At 37.2% G+C, this 22,317-nt stretch overlaps 1 protein-coding gene across 3 annotated transcripts in view; it reads right to left on the bottom strand.

Annotated features, from left to right (window-relative positions):
- Positions 1-22,317, bottom strand: part of FGF14 (fibroblast growth factor 14) — a 378,041-nt gene that overhangs the window by 6,093 nt on the left and 349,631 nt on the right. The gene's annotated exons all lie outside the window — the stretch shown is intronic.

Genomic DNA, 22,317 nt, shown 5'->3' with positions numbered 1-22,317 from the left:
AAAGATGATAAAACTACTTTTTGGTTTTAACATGCTTGGTAGATGTAATAAAAGCAATAAACTTCCTCTACGTATGTTTTAAAATAGCTATTATATATTATGCTTAAAAATAGCTGTTAATAATATATTTAAAAATATATAATTTCCTAGAGTAGGCATGGTTTGAAGCACCGTGGGAAAGTGCTGTTTTGATATGCAAATTCCTATACAAAGAATGTTATTCCTATTGACTTTCTCAGCATTCATCCCATTATTGCCTATGTTTCCAGAAGTCACATTCACTGAACTCTTTATTAAGGTTGACTTGAGCATAAACTCCTAGAACCCAGCAGCGAAATTAGTTTGATTTTAAATAACACAAATGAACAGTAATAAAAGTGTGAACATATATTGAACACTTTACCAGAGTCCTTTGGAAAAATAAACAGCGAATAATAAGCAAATAAAATTACCTTTTCTTTTCAAAGGTGAAAAAAAAAAAAAAAATTGCACTTTTTATCATGATAAAATAGAATTACGTGTGAATGTAGATAATTTTCAGTCTTTGGACATGTCTGTTGAAACCTGTGAATGATAATCCCATCATAATAAAAGGAGGTGGAAGTGGGAAAGTGAAAGGTGACTTCACAAATATCTTAGCCCTGAATACATTTTTTGTACTTATATTTCCTTCAGTTACCTCTGCCAAGAATTAAAATTCTGGAAATATCATCTATTCTCACTCTTTCATTCAAATTAATTTGGTTTCTTTGTTTCTTTTTTTCTTTTTTTTTCTTTCTTTTTACTACTGGCCCAGTGCAATACTGAGCTAACTCTCACTAGGTGTTTCCTGGGTCTCTATCTCAGACCCAGCTGACTCTATACTGTAACGATTTCTCAGCTGTTTTTGTCTCAACAGGTTTCCTTTCTGGAAAACAAAGTCTGGAAAACAAAGTCTGGAAGGACACAGATCCCCATAAGAGAAGAGAAAGCAGAGATGGAAATACTTTTCTGTATCTGTACTACATGTCACTCCATGTACCAAGAAGCTTTCTTCTTATGATAAGGGGCGTACAGTATTCATATTGTTATGGCTTACATTATAACTTGTAAACAAAGCTATCTTACCATATGCAAGGTATACTATTAGCTTTCTCAATCATGGAGAATTTTTTAGCCTCAAATAAAAAGTACTGGTGCATCTTCTTCAACAACTTACTAACAGCAGTTATTACAGCAGCCAGAAAATAACCTGGAAACCTGCCTTAAATCAGGTAGTTTTCTCTGTGTGAGCAAGTATGCTTAGTGTCTCAGGTCAGAGTCATTTACAGATGCAAAAGAAATTCTCTGATGTGTGCAATGGCTTTTTTTTTTTTTTTTTTGCACCACTACTTTACCACCTATGTGTGCAGCTATATTTATATATACATACAGAAATGCAAATACAGTCTGAACTAGAAGTGCTGAAAACTAATGAGAGGAAAATTCTTAACGGCAACTTCTTTGCTACAGGGTTTTTCTCCTGTTCCAAGATGTCTGCTATTTGTGCTGCTCTCCTTCCTCTTATGCTGATTTCAAATCACAGCAGGGCTCAAGGAGACTCAAAGCCACAATGCAGGGTGGCAGGCTAGAGGGAATGCCTGCTGAACTCTTGCACAGGCATTTACATTCAAGTCGTGTTCCTCAGCTGTTGAAACAGCAGATGCTAATCAGGAATTGCCTACATTGCTTACAAAGATCTCCTCATTACCTGCTTCACTGCAAAAGCTACCCCCTGTGCTTCACACTACATTTTACTTCCTTGTAAAGCTCAATTACCATAAACACTACTTAGCCAGTAGTCACTTCTTGCTATAAACAAAAGCTATTTGTCATTCTCAGCTCCTCTGTACTAGAGATGGTTGGTTGCCTGTAAGTGGTATTTCTGAGTTTTTCCAAATAATATCCATCAGGATACTTAAACAATATTCCTTAAAATAGTATGTCACCTCTGAATCAAAGTCTTTCTTTTCTTTGGCATGTAAAACAGTTTCTCTGACAGTGCACAGAAGACAAACAGAGGACAATTTTGCTCTACCAAGTCAAAAAAAAAACAACCCATCACCCTATTTCAATACAGTTACTAGTCTACTCCTTGATGTAGACTGATAGACAGGACAAACTGGAATCACTACTATTCAACAGTTATAAAAAGCAGAGTAATAGCCTGGTTTGTTGTTGTTGGTGGTGGTGGTTATTGGTTGGTTGGTTGAATGATAGAATCCTGCCCCAAATTATTGTAGCTATCCTGTTCCACATGGCTTGGTGCTGCGGTAACTTCGGACAGGGTTTTCATTCATCCAGTATTAGGATGCAATTCTGCCCAGGATAAAGTTAGTTAAAAAGTAACTTAAATATATGCTACATTAAAGCATGCTAATTGTTCCAGTGTTGTGGAAAGAGAGCATTCATGAATACTAAGCACCTGTTGGAAACAATACTGAAATATAGCCACTGATTCCTCTGAGAATTACTCTGGAAGGGGCTTCTGAAATAAGCACCTTCCATGAGTGGAATATTTCTAACAATGATTTCTGCTTTGCTGCAGACAATGTCTTATATGGCTAAAAAGCTGTTAGCACCCATATTTTCTCCAGTAAAGCAGCCATGGCACCTAAAGAACCGCTTCTGCATGTACCTAGGCCAAATCTAGTTCTACATAGCTAAACCTCAATCTAGTAAGAATTCAGAAAGTGAGCATCATGGGCTAACCACACTGCCTTTAAAAAATCATTTACACTTCATTTTATTTGAAGTCATTATTAGAGGAAAAGGCAGTTATATTTTGCCAGTCCTAAGAGCCTGTTTGTCTAGAGGCAGAAGGAATATAAATCTTGAGAGATGTGGCTGACTTGAATCATTTAGATCTTCCCTTCAAAAATGACATCTTGATGTCTTCAGTTTTAATTGCAGGACAATCTTTCCATTTTGTATTAGGAACTCTATGTATTGCAAAACCAGACATGACTTGCAAACAAGAACTTGCATTCAGGATATTTCTTCCAAGGTCAGTGCCCAGATTTAACATGTAATCTAACATAAAAGTTGGTTTACTTCTGTCAAAGCAACATCTGAAAAATAAAGTACATGCCAGATGCCAATTTCCAAAACACCAGGATAGGTCTCTGGCTGTAAACTTCAATTATATACAGCTTCCTGGGTCCTAGGGAAGGGAAGGATGGATTAAATTGCACCTTGCTGGAAAGAACTGTCACTTGGACATTTGTACTAGCTTCCTAACAAGTTATTGCTTGATGTGAGTCATATTTGGAGATGCAATAATTCTCCTGGTAGTTGTAGAGTTAATAAGTATTATCATTCACAGGTTGTGGGTTCTCTCTTGGGATCAAAAAGTTTTACCACTGGGGAGTCCTTAGTTTTGGGGCTCCCACAAGTGCTGCCAAAACTTATCATTGTAGTATCATGGCATAATATGTAGGTAGCTCCTCAAGTAATGCCTTTTATTTATTTCCATTGAAACTATAACAGAAACAAAGAATACAAAAATATTATTTGATAGAGGAAATTCTCAGCTACAAAACACTATTTTTCAACATATTACCACCATTAGCTATGCATTTTTGGCAGTGATGAACAAGACTCTGCATGCCATGTTCATAAAAATCTGAACCAATGGAGGTAACCCACTGTTTCATAACTGCTATAACAGCTTCATTGCTAGGAAACTGTTGCCCACACAGTCCATCTTTCATTGGCCCAAACAGATGGAAGTCAGAAGGCACAAAATCTGAACTATACGGTGAGTGTAGCAGGGACAGTCCAGCCAAGACTGGCAATGTGCTTCACAGTCTTCACGTGGGTATGGGGTCCGGTCTTACATATTTCAAGAGAAAGGTTGCTTTCTTGCTAATGTGAATCTGGAAGTTTGGGCCTTCTGCTTAGCATCACAGTGTAACCATATACCTATATGAGGTATATATGTGGCTAAGAGGCTGGTGACACCACAAGAATTCTGGCCTTTTTGACCATGGAGAGTATTATTCAGCATCAGGTCTGTCTGGAGGACTGGAGGCTTGCCATTGTGGCTCCCATCTTAGAATAATAGAATCATAAAATATTTTGGGTTGGAAAGGACCTGTAAGATCATCTAGTTTCACCCCCCCTTCTATAAGCAGGGACATCTCCCTCTAAGATCAGATTGCTCAAAGCCCCATCCAGCCTAGCCTTGAATGGTTCCATGGACGAGACATCAACAACCTCTCTGGGCAACCTGTTCCACTGTCTCATCATCCTCACAATAAAAAATTTCTTCCTAATATCTAGTCTAAATGTACCCTCATCCAATTTAAAGGCATTTTCCCTCATCCAATCATTATCTGTCCTTAAAAAAAAGTCCCTCCTCATCTTTCCTGTAGGCCCCCTTCAGGTACTGGAAGGTCACTATAAGGCCTCCTAAAGACTCCCATCTACAAGGAGGGTCATAAGGATGATCTGGGGAACTATAGCCCTGCCAACTTGACTTTGCTGCTGGGGAAGGTTATGGAACTAATAATCCTGAGTGAGATCACAAGGCATATGCAGGACAACCAAGGGACCAGGCCCATCCACCATGGGTTCACAAAGAGAAGGTCCTGCCTGACCAACCTCATCTCCTTCTATGGGCGACCCACCTGGTGGATGAGAAAAAAGCTGTTGATAAAATCTACCAAGACTACCCTAAGACTACCTAGGTACCTAGACTTGCCCTCTACAACTATGTGAAAGGAGGTGGTGGTGAAGTGAGGATTGATTCAGGTTGGATATTAAGAAAAACAACTTCTCTGAAAGAGTTGATCAGGCACTGGAACAGGCCACCCAGGGAGGTGGTTGAGTCATCATCCCTGGAGGTTTTCCAAAAATGTGTAGATGTGGTGCAAAAGAGTATGATTTAGTGAGCAATATTGGTGTTAGGTGGATGGTTGAACTAGATGAGCTTAGAGGCATTTTCCAACTGTAATGATTCTATGATTCTATGAATACTGGACATACATATTTGTAGCAATTTTCTTTCTTAAATATATATATATTTAAGAGTTGTAGATGCCTCTCCCTGGGGGTGTTCATGGCCAGGCTGGATGGGACTTTGAGCAACCTGGTCCAGTGGGAGGTGTTCCTGCTATAGCAGGGGGGTTGAAATTGGAGGATCTTAGAGGTCCCTTCCAATCCAAACATTCTATGATTCTATGATTCTATAAAAAACAAATCCCACAAAGCATAGCTTTTTCTATTACAGCAATCAGAAAGAAGAAATAATTATGCAGCTATGGACAAGACACTCATGCCATGAACCACAGAGTTAAGAATTAAAACCTAACATGAGCCAGCCATACAGCTTCTAGATATTATTTAACAACTATATGAATACCTTCAATTTTGATCCATATCTATGTTCAATATGTAAATCAGTAACAAATTGACAGGCCCGAACAAAATATAACCTTCCATTAAACATGATGAAGGACAACATCAATCCCTGGCTCTATCATAGTTGTCAAAAGCCATCAAAGAAGCCACAAGGAAATGGGGGGAATGGGCTCTTATGAAAGTTGTCCATCCTGATCCTTCAACCATTTTTAGATTAGCTTTTTACACTGAAATACAGGAAATGAGGATATTGTTCTAGTTTCAGCCATAGAAGATACACCCAGCAGTCCACCTTCTGAATTGTAGCCAGAAGCAAACAGGGAGGTATTGGATACTCCTGAAGGGGGCACAATTGGACTTGGACTTGGACAACAGCACAGCTGCAGGTGGAATGATTTGCTCCATGGTGCTAAGCAGAAAACACAGCAGTAAGACAAACTCAAAGAGGTTGTCAGGTGAGAAACAGCCAGTCTAATCAAGCACAATAAAAAATCCTGATTAGTGATATTTTTCAGAACTCAATACCAGTTTTAATCCTGTTTTAATCCTACATATTACTGGCACTTATAAGTCAGGGTAGTGAAACAAGACATCAGTGCTTTGAAAGTACAGATCTGCCTGACGGGAACAGCTTACCATTCATACAAATACAGAATATAAGTGAAAAAAACATCCCAGAAATGCTCTCAGTATACTATTATTGGGTTATCAGACATTTTTGGTAGGAAAGATGACAAATGAGAGACTGGAGAAAGGACAACACTAGTTTTGCAGATGCTTATGGAAAATTTCTGCAAAATGAGAAAAGCAGCACAGAGTATACACAGAGGTATTTTGGGCAGTGTTAGAGGAGGAAGTGACATTTTGATAGCAGATAATAAGGTTGGAAATGACTCATGAATAAGGACCTTAAAATTAAAGAGAAGCAGACTGTGTTTAATGAGGAGAAGGCATTCAACAGAGAAGAGAAATACACTTAAAATATTGAAGCTGGGAACTGTACTTTGTAGCAGCCTTCTGAAGTGAAACAGTGGAGGTGGTGCTGAATTTATCAGTGAAGGAGGGGAAGACACTGGATTAACCAAGGTGTGAAATGATGATATCCCAGATCACAGTTGCAGTACTGTAGAAGGGTATAAAGCCAAGCCATGGACACATTCATATAACAAGAATGATGAGATCCGGAGGCTTTACCTGCTTATGAGAATTGGAAAATACCTGCATTGGTATGTCTCCGACTTTCTAAACAATGAATTAGATAAGTTAGGCTGGTGTCTTGCAAGAGGTCTATTTGACAGATGTTTATATAAGAGAATAAAAGAGCTACTCAGGAAACCCCATCAATACCACCAAATTTTTCCAACTCTTAAGCTGGCCAAAACATACAGTTCAAAATTGTCTTGTTCAAGAACTCCTCTTCAAATGGCCGAAACTCCAGCAATGTATGGTTAGATACATTCTTGATAAAAGATAAATTGAAAAAACATTCCCCATATTTTAGAAGATGCTGCTGATGTGGGCCTAAAAGTTCCCTAATACACACTTCAGTTTTAAACATAGCAACAACAGCGAGTAAAGTTGGCAGAATTTTCTAAGTGCAAACTAACAGAGGAAGATACTGAGGAACGGGAACACTCCAGGAGACTTTAGATGCTGTACTGTGAACTTTGCAGCACTACTACTAACAAAACTTCAAAATAAAAGGCAGTAATAGCTGAACCTGCCAATCCTGCAAGCATATCATGAAAGAAGCAAATGCTCAGAAGTCTGTGCACACACATTTCAGTCTTTAGACAGAAAATATCCTTAACATATTCTAACAGTCAGAGAACATCAATGTTGGGTTTTCAGAGTTAGGGCTGCTTCTGTTCTCTGTAAGATTCCTAATATACGGACTTATCTATTTAAGCCCAGCAACACAAACTTGATATCTTGCAGAAAAGAAACAATGATCCTGCTGGTTGAAGAATCATTGAGAGTGCAGTAAAGACAAAAGTCTTTAGCTATAATTCCTGTCTCCCATCTTGGATTTCTAAAAGACTCATCTATGTGACTAGCACTGCTTTCTTTAAAAAAAAATGAAAACATAAAATAACAAAAAAGAACCCCACAACTTTCAACTAAATTTAGGTGAAAAGTAATGTAAATCAATGTTCTTCCAAATATTAACACTTAGAAAGCACTGGGCGAAAACCTCAGATTTTTCCCAGAGGTTTTTGGAAGTGCTCCTCCAAGAAGGTAAGGTGGCCAAAAGCCCAACTGAAGTGCCTCTATACCAACGCATGCAGCATGGGAGATAAGCAGGAGGAATTGGAAACCATGGTGCAGTTTGAAAACTACAATCTTGTTGCTATCATGGAAACAAGGAGAGATGACTCACATAACTGAAATGCCATGACTGAGGGCTATGAGCTTTTTAGAAGGGATGGGTCAGGTAGAAAGGTGGAAGAGTTGCTCTCTATGTTAAGAAGTGGATTAACTGTGAAGAGCTGCCCCTGAAAAACAATCATGAGCAGATTGAGAATTTGTGGACTTCATTGCAATCTTCCAGTACATGAATGGAGCTTTCAAAAAAGGAGGGAGACTGACTTTTTGCTCTGATAGTGATAGGACAAGTGGGAACAGCTTTAAATTAAAGAGGGGAGATTTAGGTTAGACATCTTTTACTCATGATGTGGCATTGGAACAGGTTGCTTAGAGATGTTGTGGATGCTCCATCTCTGGAAACATTCAAGGCCAGGTTGGATGAGATTCTGGGTGGCCTGATAGAGTGATTGGCAACTCTGCCCATAGCAGGGGCATTGAAACTAGATGATCTTTAATTTCTGCTTCAAGCTAAGGCCATTCTATGATTCTATGATTCTTGAACTGGCATTCTAATTAAGCGGCGGTATAACTGGTAATATTAATAACATAACAGTTCTATTATTCATGTACATTCATGAGTTTCTACAATAAGGCCACAAGTAACAGGCCCATAGCATGCAGAAACAAGCAAAAAAATATCTTGACAGATTTTTGTGTGTTAAAGATGGTATTGATTGCAGCCTGAATTTGACTTCATCTTCTGTCCAGATTGGAACAGAATGCAAAGCAGTTTGGATTACAAATACTTCCCAGTTTCATAACAAAGAAATTGTTTTGCTTATGACCAGTAGTGATGATTATATTAAAATATCATTGTTTACAGGCAATAATGTCTTGTATGCAAGGCATTACACATGGCCATTAATCTCATAAGCTTACTACTTGCAAGACTAAACAATGATGTCAGATAAAAGTGGATTTTAAATAATAACTTCAAGAATGATCTCCAGTTCCTACTTATAGAAACCAATAGAATTCTCTCTCTATCTCTCTTGTCTCCCCATCCACATAGAATTAATATTATATCACAAGCAGTGCTAAGATATTTACATTCTTTTGATTGATACCTACATTTCAGAGTCATCAACTCAGTGAGATATGGATGAAATAGAACAAGGTTTTCTTGATGCAAGTTTTTCTGTTACATGTTATTTAAAGTTGTACAGTTTGACTTAAAAAGTGAACTAATGTTTTTGAAATGAAGCCCACAATGCAGATCTGAATCATGAATCTCAAATTAAAAGTAAGCGAGAAAAGGCTGTTTAAATTCAAAGATATCTGAAATGACATTTAGGGGAGCACCCTCAAAAATTAATGCTTAAATTGTGTTTGTGGTGTCTACATGCCAAAAATTGAATACTTCAAGAGAACTGATAAAAAAATGTTGCCTCACTTGAATAAGAGAAGCAATATGGAAACTAATGATAAACCAAATTAGTAAATATCTGTTTATAATGGGCTGCAGTCCACCCACAGTTATCACACACTATAGCATGTGGTCAAACATAACATCCTCCTTCATCCCAACAGACATACAAAGAGTGAGGTGACATTATTTTTCTGCTTCAGTTCTGCTCTGAACTTTCACAGAAATGTCTACTCTCTTTCTTGAGAACAACCTTGATTTTGCAGAACATGCAGCCAGAATCCTTGCACTAGTAAAATATCTTCTTTCTTTTCCCAAGAGTGTAATCGCCTCCCCGCATAATCCTCAGCACCTACCTTCCTTTAAAATTTAAATTTGGAGTAAAAATCTCTAAAGCTTCAGCTTAAACACCAGCCATAACTCCTTGTTGTATCAACACAAAAAGACATTTTATCTCCTTTACAGCATCTGTGATTACAGAAATCCAGTATCAGTAAGACAGGCAAACACTCTCAGTCATGACTAAAAGAAATTGTGTGCATTATAGGGAATATTTTCTTCTGCTGTAGTTATGGAACATTTCAGAGAACAACATAAATAAGCCAACTTGTCTTTCTCCAGGTTCTGAAATAATTTTATCCAGACACCTCAAACCTTATCCCAAACAACTTAAATAATATAAATCATCAAGAAAACATGCAGAATTTTAAAAGAACCAAGTACCAAAAAAATTCCCAAGGAGGATAATGGTTTCTCTGATGTTGCCATTAATGAAATCTCTGCTGTTCTGCAATACCGTAAGGCTGGATAAAGCAATCTGATTCTAGTTTCAGCCATTGCTTGACTAGTATATTATCAACATTTATTGTCTACTGTTGTGTAATGTCAGCTGGGCAGTACATTTTCATATACATATTCTACCTTCTCAATATCAATAATATCATATGATATTATGATGATTCCATAAGTATCTCCAAATGTAAAAGTAAACATAAATAGATGGGCAAATTCTGAGGTGTTTTGTAAGATATACTTCAGAATCTTTCAGTTCTGTGTGTTCCTTCCAAAAGATGTGTGAATTTATGAAAGTTTTAAATGGGTGTAATTTACAATCTGAGGAGCTAGAAAAAGTTGCAAAAACACTCAAATTGTATGAAGTGGCCTACTTTAGTGTACTGTTTTTAATTTATTTCTTTTTCTTTACAGTTGTGAAATTGCTTTTGTGCTTGTAGTCTTCTTTTTATGATTTCTCAATGCAGGAATTATTCCATGATTAAAGAATCAGCATTTTTAAAAGATAGTGGACAGCACGAAAACAAGTCAATTAGCTGAGGACAATTGTATGAGTTTCTTGCTGATGCTCCTTTGTCATCTTTTCAGGTTTTTTATGCTGGTGCTCGTAAGGACAATGAGCGAGGTAGGCCCAGAGAAAGCTCTACCTGAGGAGACAAAGCCATTCTGTAAGAAAAGCTGCAGCTGCCCACTGAAGGCTTGGAGGCAAAGAGACAACTTCCTCAGATGTTTGTTACTTAACTCTTGTTATGTAGATATATTTTTCTCCTAAATACATATTTAGGAGCTGTCCAGCACAACAGCCTCTTTCACTGTAGCTGTGTCTGCTCAGAAAAAGTACCATAGGAGTGAAGTTTTCTATCCTTTAACTAAATCACAAATGAATACAAACAAAAAATCCTATTTTTCTTGCTAATATTTTGCAGTCAAACTTCAGAAAATATTTATATGTATATATGTATCTCATGAGTTTTCACTAATAGAAGAAAATATCTGTTTTCACTACTTCATTTAGAGATCTAAAAAATATTTTCCTGTTCTTATTCAATTTTCACAGCATCTACATGGCTGTTATTTCAAGTATCCATTTTTAGAAGAACGTTAAAGTGCAGAGATTCAGAGACAAACATTCAAAAGCTGCACAGTTAATCAATACCAAAGACAAAATAAAATCCATTCTTTCTCCTGCTTTAACTTAACAGTTAATGGGAAACAAAATGTCAGCCCCTAAAAGGTATTTTCGGAATGGCATCATGCTGTTAACCAGTCAGAAGTGGTGAAAAGAAACAATTTAGACACTTTAGTATATATCAATACATGTTTAAAAAGCAGAAATTTAATGTACCTCATTAAATAGGAGATGATTATATGCAACTCGTAACATACACCCAGCAGTGATGCTTGTTTTTGTTCTGGATGGGTAACAGCAGGATGATTATGAATACATCCTGATGCTCTGATAAAATTCCTCTTTTAGCAACAAGCTTATGAATGCTGATTATGAACAATGTGAATGTATATATGTCTGGCAAAAATCATGAAAGGATGAAAATCAGAATGGTAGCAAAGGATTAGAGCTTTTTATTTGTTTCAGGGTTGCAACATATGCTGTAGATTTGAAAAAAAAAATGGACATAGTTGTCTAAATGGCATTCAGAACAATAAACAAAGCAAGATTTTAAGAAATAACTGCTGGCAATCAATGGTACAAATGGTAATCAATGCTACTATTTGCTCAAGGTTTTAGAAATCTGACTATCTCTAATGACATCAGTTAGCAGCTTGCTCTCAAGCCTCCATATCATTGTCTGTTACAGCACATTCCTGTAACGGTCCTGTAGAAAATCGAAATTAATATTGAATGGGTAACAACATATTGATCTTAGAGTGGTTTTAATCTCATCATAAAGAATCCTGAAGTATAAGAAGAGATATACACATTTCTGACTTTTAACTCTTCCAACCTACTAATCTGAGTGCAAAAGGGAAAAAAGAATGACCTCTTTTTTTGGCATCTACAAAACTCTAATGGGAGTTTTGTGTCTTCCCTACATCCACTTTTGTATTCCAACAGAATTCATTATACAGTGCCACACACAGTACAGATTTTGCAAAGAAGCTCAGCTGTTGTGAATATGTTTCAAGGAAACAATGAGATTTTATACAAGCCTATGGCTGTCTTCACTACTACTTGAAAATGAATTTACATCACCTGTGTTGTTGAGAAATGAACATGATATTAAGAATACATTTTCTTTTGGCTTCAGTGGCTAGCTGAAAAGATAAATTGATCTAGAAAACATATATCACAACTTAACTGTGTATATAAAAACAATTGAAGGCAAGGGATCAGGGTCAAAATTATAATCTACTCAGAAGAGTAAATCTATTTGTAACCCACCTTCAACTGGCAGAGAAAACACAGTGAATGCACAAATAAAGGTGTTCCCTTCTAGATAATTTATAAGAAGCACAAGCAAATTCCTGGATGGAAATAAATTACTGGTTTTATGTCTTAAAAATAGCCAAATGATGCATAAAGCATGAGAATGAAAACATCAAGCATTTTGAGTTCCAAGTCCATTGGAAACCATTCTTCTCTGGCTTCACCAAAACTGAGGACAGTTTTCAATTTCACAAGAAAGGTATACATCAAGCCACACTGCAAACAAACACTGTTGTTTATAATTCAGAAAAGTTGGAAATAGTAATTGAGCAAGTTATTCTCCTCTGATTTGTGGTGATGCCTCTTAAATTACTTTGATCTCAGTAGCCAGAGAGCAGTTATTTTAACTGTGGGTTATAAGTACAAATTTATCAGATAGCTCCTGGCTCTTCTTACACCAGAGTTTCTTGATAACATTGATAACCTTCCTTCACACTTTTTTTCATGTCTTTCAATTTACCTGAAGAGCTTCTGTGTTATTACCTGTACTAAAACTTCTATTTTCTCTTTAGCCAGGATAGTGAAAATACGCTCAAGCATGTGTTTATGTCAAAGTGTAATGTCTTGTGGCCAAAACATTCTCCTCATGCTTTATGCTAACCTGTTGGTTTCTGCAACAGCAGGGAAATTCAAAACACAGGACACTCACATCTCATCCTATAAACTTGATTCTTAGCTTTACTGTAGTAACCAAAGGTAACAGAGATATATCTTTAGATTAACTGCCTATAGGTTCACCAAATTTTTCTGTATTTGTTTTTCAGATGATACTCATTTATGCCATTTCTCCCTGCTTGTTCTTTTAAACTGCCTTGTTGTTAATATGTACTTATCTGTCTGTCTTCTGTCCTTTCTCACAGGGTCTCACAGACATTAAGAAAGCCAAAACAAGCCAAGCAAAATGATGATGAAAACAAACAAACAAACAAACAACAACAACAACAAAAACAGAAGAAAAAATGTCTTGCTATTTTGAGAGAAAGGTTACACTAAAAATATGTATGTATATTCTCATCAAGGAAAAGCAAATGGTGTCCTACCACTAGACCACATTTAATTCTTCCATCACAACTTTCTTTGTAATAACTTTTCCAAGATATGCAAACTAATTTACTGACTGCCATCACATTGTCAAGCACTGGCTGCGCTTCTGTATGACTGAGTCTCCTTGATTGTGTGTGGTTCTTTCTGTCCTTTTTGTATTTGTCAATCAAAGCTCCTTTGTTGTTCATTTCCTTCAAGTCTTTCAAGAGCCTTTTGAAAAGTATTTTCTCTTTCTCCCACAATAATCAAAACATCAGTATATTAAAAACATTGTTACAAGCCATATGAACTCTATTTCCCTGTAAATGTCACTACATTTTTTACATCTGTTTTCATGCTCACATACATTGAGGAGTGTATCTGTTTACTGTGGCCTTAAAATGACATCAAACAAGGCAAAAGTTTGACTTCTGGTTGACACTTAATATCCTCTGAGTTGTAAACTCACCGTTCTATTATCCTCAGTTTTATCCTCACTTCCAGGTGTTTGGTTTTTTTTCCCTCTGTGCCCCAATAGCACTGAATCATATGCTTTCTTAGAACAGTTGAAACCATACCTCTCTCTTATTCCTGTTTTTTTTTTTCTTTTCTTTTCTTTTTTTGGTTAGTTATTAACCAGAAAACATTTTATAAGAAGTTGGAGCTGTTTTTCCATAATTTTTATGCACAAACCTTCTTTTACTGAAAAGATAAAAACTATGATTCTGTGGCCTCTAATCAAGAAGGGTCTCTCTCTCTCCAAAGAGAATAAGTTTATAAAACTTGTATGCTTTCATACACTCGCTGACAGCTCCATGGAATAGCTTCACATTAATATTATTTCTGTACTGCTCTGTCTCCCCTTCTAAGCTCTAAATGCTTTGCCTTCTATACTATATCTTGACAATTCTAAGATCTAGGGTTTTGTGGCTTTTTGGAATTGGAGATTTAAAATTTTTATTTATTTATTTTACATGAAACTAATTCAGATTCCAGTAGTCTGTTATTTCTGCCAAATTTAATATTTATATTTTGGCACTAACTGATTTTTTGTAAATTTTACAGTTTCAGTATAGAGACAGAAAACCAAATGGGTGCTGAATCTGAATGATCCTTTTGTTCCTACATGACACCATCCTAGGCGTAGAATAAGCTAACCAGATGACTTTGTGGTTTTGATGCTTAAACAATGCTTAAACAGTGCTAATTTTATGAAATAAATTACTTTGTGCTATATCAGTGTAGCGTTAGTCTGAGCAGAACAGTGCACCAGGGTCTATGCCAAAGAGATATCAAAAATTCATGAGAGGTAAATGTATGAGGAATTTATGTCATGAATGGCAACACTATTTTTACAAAGGCCTATTAAAATCAATTACATTAGTTCAGAAATTCCAATTTATTAAAATTAAGCAACCATGCAGATAAAACACTGTTGCATAGAGATACATTTCTGTGCAATTTGTACAATTTTCTTTTAGTGTCTACCCTTTACAGACAGTCCGGACAGATCCAAGCATTCTCAGCAAAGCCTGTGTAGAGGATTCTATTTTTCAGTACTCAGCACAACTAAATTTTATCTTCCATCTTGTATAAATGCAGAAATAGTAGAGATAGATATGGTGGTATTTTTTTTTGTTGTTTTGTTTTTTTTAATGTCTGCTTCTCCCTCAAATTCCCAATACTGCCATTTTTGAACAGTCAACAGGCAATTCTTCTTTGCTGCTCATAATTTCTTGCAAATCACGGTTTTCAAAAATACCTTCAGAAAAATAAAATTTAAAACAAACAACCCCCCAAAAAAGAGACATTGTATCAGCTGAATAATTTTCACAAAAGAATTTGCATCTCTTTAGGAAATATGGGTAGAAGGAGAAACCTCACATCTATAAGTCCAAAGAATATTTCACTATACGGGGGGGGAAAAAAAAAAAAAAAAAGCAGAGAAAAGAGAAAAGTGGAATCATTTTACCTATATCAAAAATTTCTTTTAGATCAAGTTGAAATAGATTTTTCATTTGAAGAAAATATGACACAAGATGTCATTCAGTACTATTTTTCTCCCACTGTGTAAAATGTACAAGATACTGGGAACGAAAAAATACATTGTATACTTTATAGATTAAAAAAAATAAAATTCTTCTGTTTGTAGCCATAACACATTGAATATTGCAGTAGCCTTTAGCTCAGAGTTCTAAATACATGAACTCCACTCCAGACTGTGGAAGAGGCAACAGATGGGATTTTTCCACCAGGACTGGGGGCTGGTGAGACTTAATGAGTGTCACAGCGTATCTCATCTGTGCTGCCTCACAGTGATCCCAGAAGTATGGCTGCCCTTCCACATCTCTGCCTGTGGCCTCTAAAGCACATACATGTCCCTCATAACAAGACGGAGGCCAAAGAAGGAGTTGTTTCCACAGTGAAACAAAGACTGAATGAGCAGCATGTTTGATGCATCCAGAATCTCCAAGTGCTGAGGCAAGGACAGAACATGGACAGATTTTAAAAGGCATAAAAAAAAGTGATTTTTGGAAGAATAATGAGAATGGACAAAGAAAGGGAACATTGACCTCAAAAAATGTGGAAGATTTTCCTAACTATTTTCTGTGTTAAGCTGTCTTGTTTTCTTTTTTCTTTTTTGACTTTCAACCTGTCATTAGTGGTACTTCCTAAGGACTTTGTCCATGCCACTTCAACTCCTTTGAAAGGATTTTTGATAGCTACTGAAGAAGAGCACTGAGCTTATGGACTGTTACCTATTACTCTGCTCAAATATCTGATTTCTACATTGGACTGAGTATACAGGTGTGGGAAAATAACAGTAAAGAGATAAAGTTTGCTCATAGAGAGTGGGAACTGCATCAAAACTGAGGCAGCAATGTAGCTCCTGTTTGGCATTTATGACCTGGTCATCCTTCCTGATCATCTTGCAGGCTCAGTACACTTGATATATCTCAAGGGCAGAGGAGGCATTTTGGCTGTGGATAAGAGTTTGAGAAGTTCCTAGTCACAGAGTCATAGAATCACAGAATCATAGAATGGCTTGGGTTTCAAGGAACCCTAAGAATCATCAAGTTCCAATCGCCCTGAAACAGGCAGGGCCACCAACCTCCAGATCTGGCACTAGACCAAGTTGCCCAGGTCCCCCTCCAACAAGGTCTTGAACACCTTCAGGGACAGAGCATCTACAACCCTTCCAGGCAGCCTGTTCCAGTACTTCCAGTATCTCACCACTCCCTTTGTGAAGAACTTTCCCCTGACATCTAATCTAAATCTTCCCTCCTTATACTTAAAACTATTCCCCCTTCACTATCTCTGTTTACCAGAGTAAAAAGTTGATTCCCCTTTTTATAATCCCCTTTTAAATACCGGAAGGCTGCAATGAGGGCTCCTCGCAGCCATCTCTTCTCCAGGCTGAACAAGCCCCGCTCCCTCAGCCTGTCTTCGTAGGGGAGGTGCTCCATACCTCTAATCATCCTTGTGGTCCTCCTTTGGACCCTCTACAACAGCTCTACATCTTTCCTGTACTGGGGGCTCAACAGAGAAAGAAAAGTCCTCCTCCACTCCTTGACCTTTGACCAAGTTTTACACTGTTGGGATGCTCTGCTGCATGCTGGTTTTGCAGGTGTGGTGGCTTTACTGCTTCTCAAAAACTTCCAGCCTGCAAATCGAACCCTGCCATGGAAAAAATGGAGCCATTAGCACAGTGCCACCAGCAAATACAAAATTGGAAGCTTTGGATATATCCACCTATTCTTGTAACAACTTTTGAAGAATAAGCCTTGTTTCTCTTATCTCCTTACAGAAGATCAGTAATGAGAAAACAGCCACTGTGAATCATGTTCACAGTTTGCTGAAGTTCTCAATCCCTGCAATCAGAAGAACACACTGTTTGCACTGTGCATGATTTACATCAAAAACAAATCTGGTATTTCACAGAAAGAAGACAATCAAAAATTTCCTTCTTTTATTTTTGACATTTTTTAACATGTTTATATGTATCTTCAGAGGTCTGTAATAGTTGATCTACTCACCACTTCCAATAAAGAAGCTGAAAAAAATCCTTTGAGTACATTTTATATCTCACAATACTAGGGTAACTGAGCTTAAAGCAAACATTTTTGGAGACAGTCTCCGATGTTGGAGTTCCTGTTTAGCAGGGACAACTTGAGGCCACACATTCAGCTGTGCAGCACACAGTTTTACTCTTAGCATGCTCACCCCTTCTGAAAATCAGGTCAAGCATTTGGTTACCCAAAATACACAATGAAAATCTGCTCATAAACAATCTTCCCCAAGCTCACAAATTCTGTCCTGTTTTTCAAGCCAGTTAAGATTTTTGCCTATGGTGTGTCTTCTCAGAAAGTCCCAGAAGTGGACAGGGTCCAACTTGACCACAGGTTCCCACTGCGATCCCAGCACTGTTTTGTCAACACATAGTGAGCAACGGTGAACACAGACCTGGATACTTCATTATTTAACTTCCATATAAATAGATACACAGAAAAAATACAAATAAAAAAAATACAAATCTCAAAACCAACCTTCAAATCTATGAAGCATGGCAGGGAAAAGATTTTCTGCTGGTGTTTTAACAGAGTGAATGCTTTAGAAAAAGAGAGCCTAAAAAATGAGTATGGAGGGCAAAGCTTGCAAGCAGGAGAGCATACAGATAAATAGATTGAAAAAAAAAAAAAAAAAAAAAAAGGTCAGGAAATAATCTGGGAGCACCAGTACAAACAAATGGAGTAGTCTTTGGACGAAGTTTGATGAGATTATGGAAATTCAGAAAAAAAGGCAGTACAGATATTCTAGGCTCAATTACATAGGTCACTCTGAAAGTAATGCCTACTATTTATTTTCATTGAAACTACAACAAAGAGCACAATAACACTATTTGATAGAACAAATTCTGAGCTACAAAACACTATTTTTCAATATCATCACCACTATTAGCTATGCATTTTTTTTTATGCCAGTGTTGAAAAAGAGCCTGTCAGAGTTTTAAAAATCTGCACCAGTTGAAGTGACCCACTATTTCACAGCTGCTATGATTGTATTGTTGCTAGAAAAATGTTGCCCATGCAATCCATCTTTCATTGGTGCAAACAAATGGAAATCAGAAGGCACCAAATTGGACTATATGCAGGGTGTGGTAGAGTAGGACGGTCCATCCAAGATTGGCAGTGTACTCCATTGTCTTCAGACTGGTATGAGACCTGGTGCTGCAAGAGACAGTCTGTATTCTTCTCTGGCATGAATCTGGAATTTCAAGCCTTCAGCTTGTCACTATGCAGCAGTCAGAATTGATGGTTTGTCTGGGTTCCAGGAAATGCTGAAGGATCATCCCTTATCCCAAAAGACTTCACATGACTTCACGTGCTGAGGCTGCATCTTGAACTTTTTCTTCTATGGGACATTCTCATGTTGTCACTCCATGAACTTCTGTTTTGACTCTGGCTCGTACTGGTGACATTGTGTCTTGTCACTGGTAAGGATACGATCCAAGAAACTGTCATCTTCAGCCTCATTTTGGTTCAGTAAATCCTCCCAAACTTGCAGACTTTCTGTTCCTGTGTGAGTATTTGTGGTACTCATCTGGCACTAACTTTGCTTATTCCGGTGTTGCCATCATTGTTTCCAGCACGTTGAAGCCAATATTCATGCTTACAAAGAAAATGGGAAAAAAGCTTTTTTTTTTTTTTTTTTTTTCCTAGCCTATCTCTGCCTTCAGAATGCTACTGCAATTATTTCATTATTTGCTCTTATCAATAATAACAACAACAAAAAAAAAGATGCCTTCTCTACTCACACAGGGTCTGTCTCTCGCCTGAGGCTCATGACTTGTGCACCACCTGCAGTTGGCATGCCATTCCCTAAAGAGCTGTTTGGTGTCTCAGGACATGTATCTGTTAAATGCAAGCCTGACTCCTACCTAATTTACACTGGAATACAAGGCAGAGATAAAATTTTTGAATTACTACACTGATTGGAAAACTGATATAAAAATACTTTTGGTTTTCAATGGGGGTTAAAAATTAACATTTTAATTAGCTCTGCGTAGCTAATAAAAGCATATCTGCTTTTTAAAAAGAAGGTGGTTGTTCTCTTTAGTTAAATACGACTTTTAGATTGAGATTAAGGGAGTAACCACACAGGTGCACCTGGCCAGAAACATCACCAAATATCAATCAGTATATATCTGGCACGGCTCTCTGTGTATTACACTACATGTCAGAGATCACTTAAAAGTTATTGCTTGCATTCAGAGTGAGTATGGCGTCATGAGCATTTGTCAGCCTTTAGGGTGGGCTTTTTAAGAAGCTTCAAAGCAGTTTAGTCAGGTAAGGCCTCAAGTGTAATCAAAAGCAGACCACACTATGACGTCATTATGGGACTGCCAGAAGAACATTTCTCCAGCCAACCTGCCAGGGGTGTGGAGCCTGGGGCTGCACTGGGGAACACTGGAGGCTGCGGCTGGTTGCAATGACAGGAAGGATGTGGCCTTTTCTCCTGGTGCTCTCTGGATGGTATGCATTTTGGGATCTGCTTAGAAGTTGCCATAGAGTGCAACAGGAGTAAGCTGTAACGTAAGCCTCCTAGATAAGTAGATGGGATGTAACAGAGGCTAAACATCACATATTTCTTAGTTGGGATGACAGTGATAGGACGCAAGGAAAAGACAAGGTCCTGCATCAGGTAAAGGTCAAGATGGTGTTAGGGAAAGGTTCTACACCAGAGGACAGAGGGCATGGAATAGGTGCCCCAGGGCGATGGGCATGGACCCAAGTGCTGGAGTTCATGGTGCATTTGAACAGCGCTCTCAGACATAGGATTTAGTTTACTTTTTGTTGGTCCTGTGCGGGGCCAGGAATTGGACTCCACGATCCCTGTGGGTTTCTTCCAACTCAGGATATTGTATGATTCTATTTTGATTTTCCAATGGAGTGGGTAAGTGGGTGAAGGACACTGGTCCTGATTGGGTCACAGCATGGTTTCTGAACATTAGGATTGAATATCTCTCCCTTCACTGAAATACAGCAGATGTAAAGGCTTTTATTATAGCGGCCATTTCTTTATCATGATTTTATTAGTTTTTATGATCTAAAATCATGCCCCTGAGCAACTGCATTTTTAAATCCTTTAACACTTTTTTTTTTTTTTTTTCCCTCACATGTCTGTTCTTGTTTAAAATTCGAGGTAAGGACATTCTGTAGGTATTATCAAGTTAAAAGCAAATAAGTTTTCACATTCTTCATGAGGCATATTTTCTTTTACTTTTAATTCACTGTTTTGAAACAACAACAGAAATAAATGTACAAAATGGGAGGAATTCTTTAATAATATTATTTTTTTACAGGCTTTTAAATGAAAAACTAAACACCATTCAAAAACTACAATATTAGCGTAATCTTCTCTGTTCTAATGGCACAAACATTCTTGTGACTGGCCTAAACCACTGCCAGGAGTCAATCCTCAGGGCCAAAGAGCAGAATAGCAACAGAGAACATATTTCAAAGCAAAATAAAAGTACACTTGAATCACTTATAACCATCAATGTGTTGTTTTTTTTTTTTTTTAAATAATATTTATGGCTCTCATTTATGAAATTACTTACTGAAACATAAAATGTTATAATTTATTTTATTAAAATGAAAACCAGGAACATTCAATTACTGATTTGGATACTTTCATCTGAATTGAATCCCTATTCCTGAGCACTCTCTAATTGTTTTAAGGGAAGGAAGCTGCAGACACATTACTTACAGAACAACTCTTCTTTGTGTAGAATAGAGAGGCCTTGCAGCACCCAGGAGAATGCTTGTTACATTTATTTTATATGGAGTAAAACAGCTGTCTTAAAAACTCTCCATTGCCCCAAGGTGCAAACACTTATAAATATTAATAACCTTAATTAGTGTACTTGACATTAGGAGGACACTCATATTTTGACACTAAGACATATGAATAACTATAATTAATTATAATTATTTGAAGATAGATGAAGCATTCCAGATATTTATCAATGAGGTTTCTGTAAGTAGACACTGAGATAAACTCACCTGCCCTATGAAAATATATGCTATTGTACAATTTAGTGTTTCAGATCCCATGAGCTATGCTCTAGTATTTTGAATGCCTCAGCAGCTAAGTACACCCATGATAATAAAAAGACACTCAGAGATAATGTATTAGATTAGAGATTCTCCTGCTATCTCAAAACATGGCATCATCTGTCAAAGGTAAATCTAAGTTTCACTGAACAACTGCATTCAGTCACTTGCCCCTCTTCTTTGAAGTGAAGGCATGCAAAAACATGATGATCTCTGCCTCTAGATGAACACGGAATGAAGTCAAAATTATAATTATAAATAGTAGGCAACTGAACAATTCCACATAATTCCTCAAAGAGACGAACTGGTTTCAACGTTTTGGCAAAGTATTTTCATGCACCAACCTGAATCGCTTAGAGCTACTCAGTCAAGATAAATACAGGGACTCAACAAGCACTGAATTTGTATCACTGCAGATCTTTCTTATCAGAAAAAATATTGATCCAATCTGCACCAAAAATGAACACAATTGAGCACCATGAATCCTAATATTCTATTTAACCCTATAGCAGGAATTGGTGTGAGGTCAAGATACCCTTTAACACCTGTGGAGATAAATTCCTGCTGAGTATAGTTGCAAAGAAAAACTGTAATCCTCCCCAGGGATTTTCCTGAAGAAGCAAATGAGGCTTGTATACACAGAGAAGTAACGAGAAAAGCCTGGGAGAGATAAGCTGAATTATTTTATTACCATATATTGCTAAGAGCTAAGATCTAAGAGCTCAATAGCAGGAGTTGCATGGAATAGGAAGAGCAATGAAGCTACATCATCTCCCAGTCAACCCTTCACTCTTACAACAGGTGTGAGGATAAAGCTGAAATAA

This window comes from Meleagris gallopavo, chromosome 1 (genome assembly GCF_905368555.1).
Source record: "Meleagris gallopavo chromosome 1, MGAL_WU_HG_1.1, whole genome shotgun sequence".
Lineage (NCBI taxonomy): Eukaryota > Metazoa > Chordata > Aves > Galliformes > Phasianidae > Meleagris > Meleagris gallopavo.
Note: the sequence above shows the minus strand (reverse complement) of the source record. Positions and strands in the feature narration are given on the sequence as shown.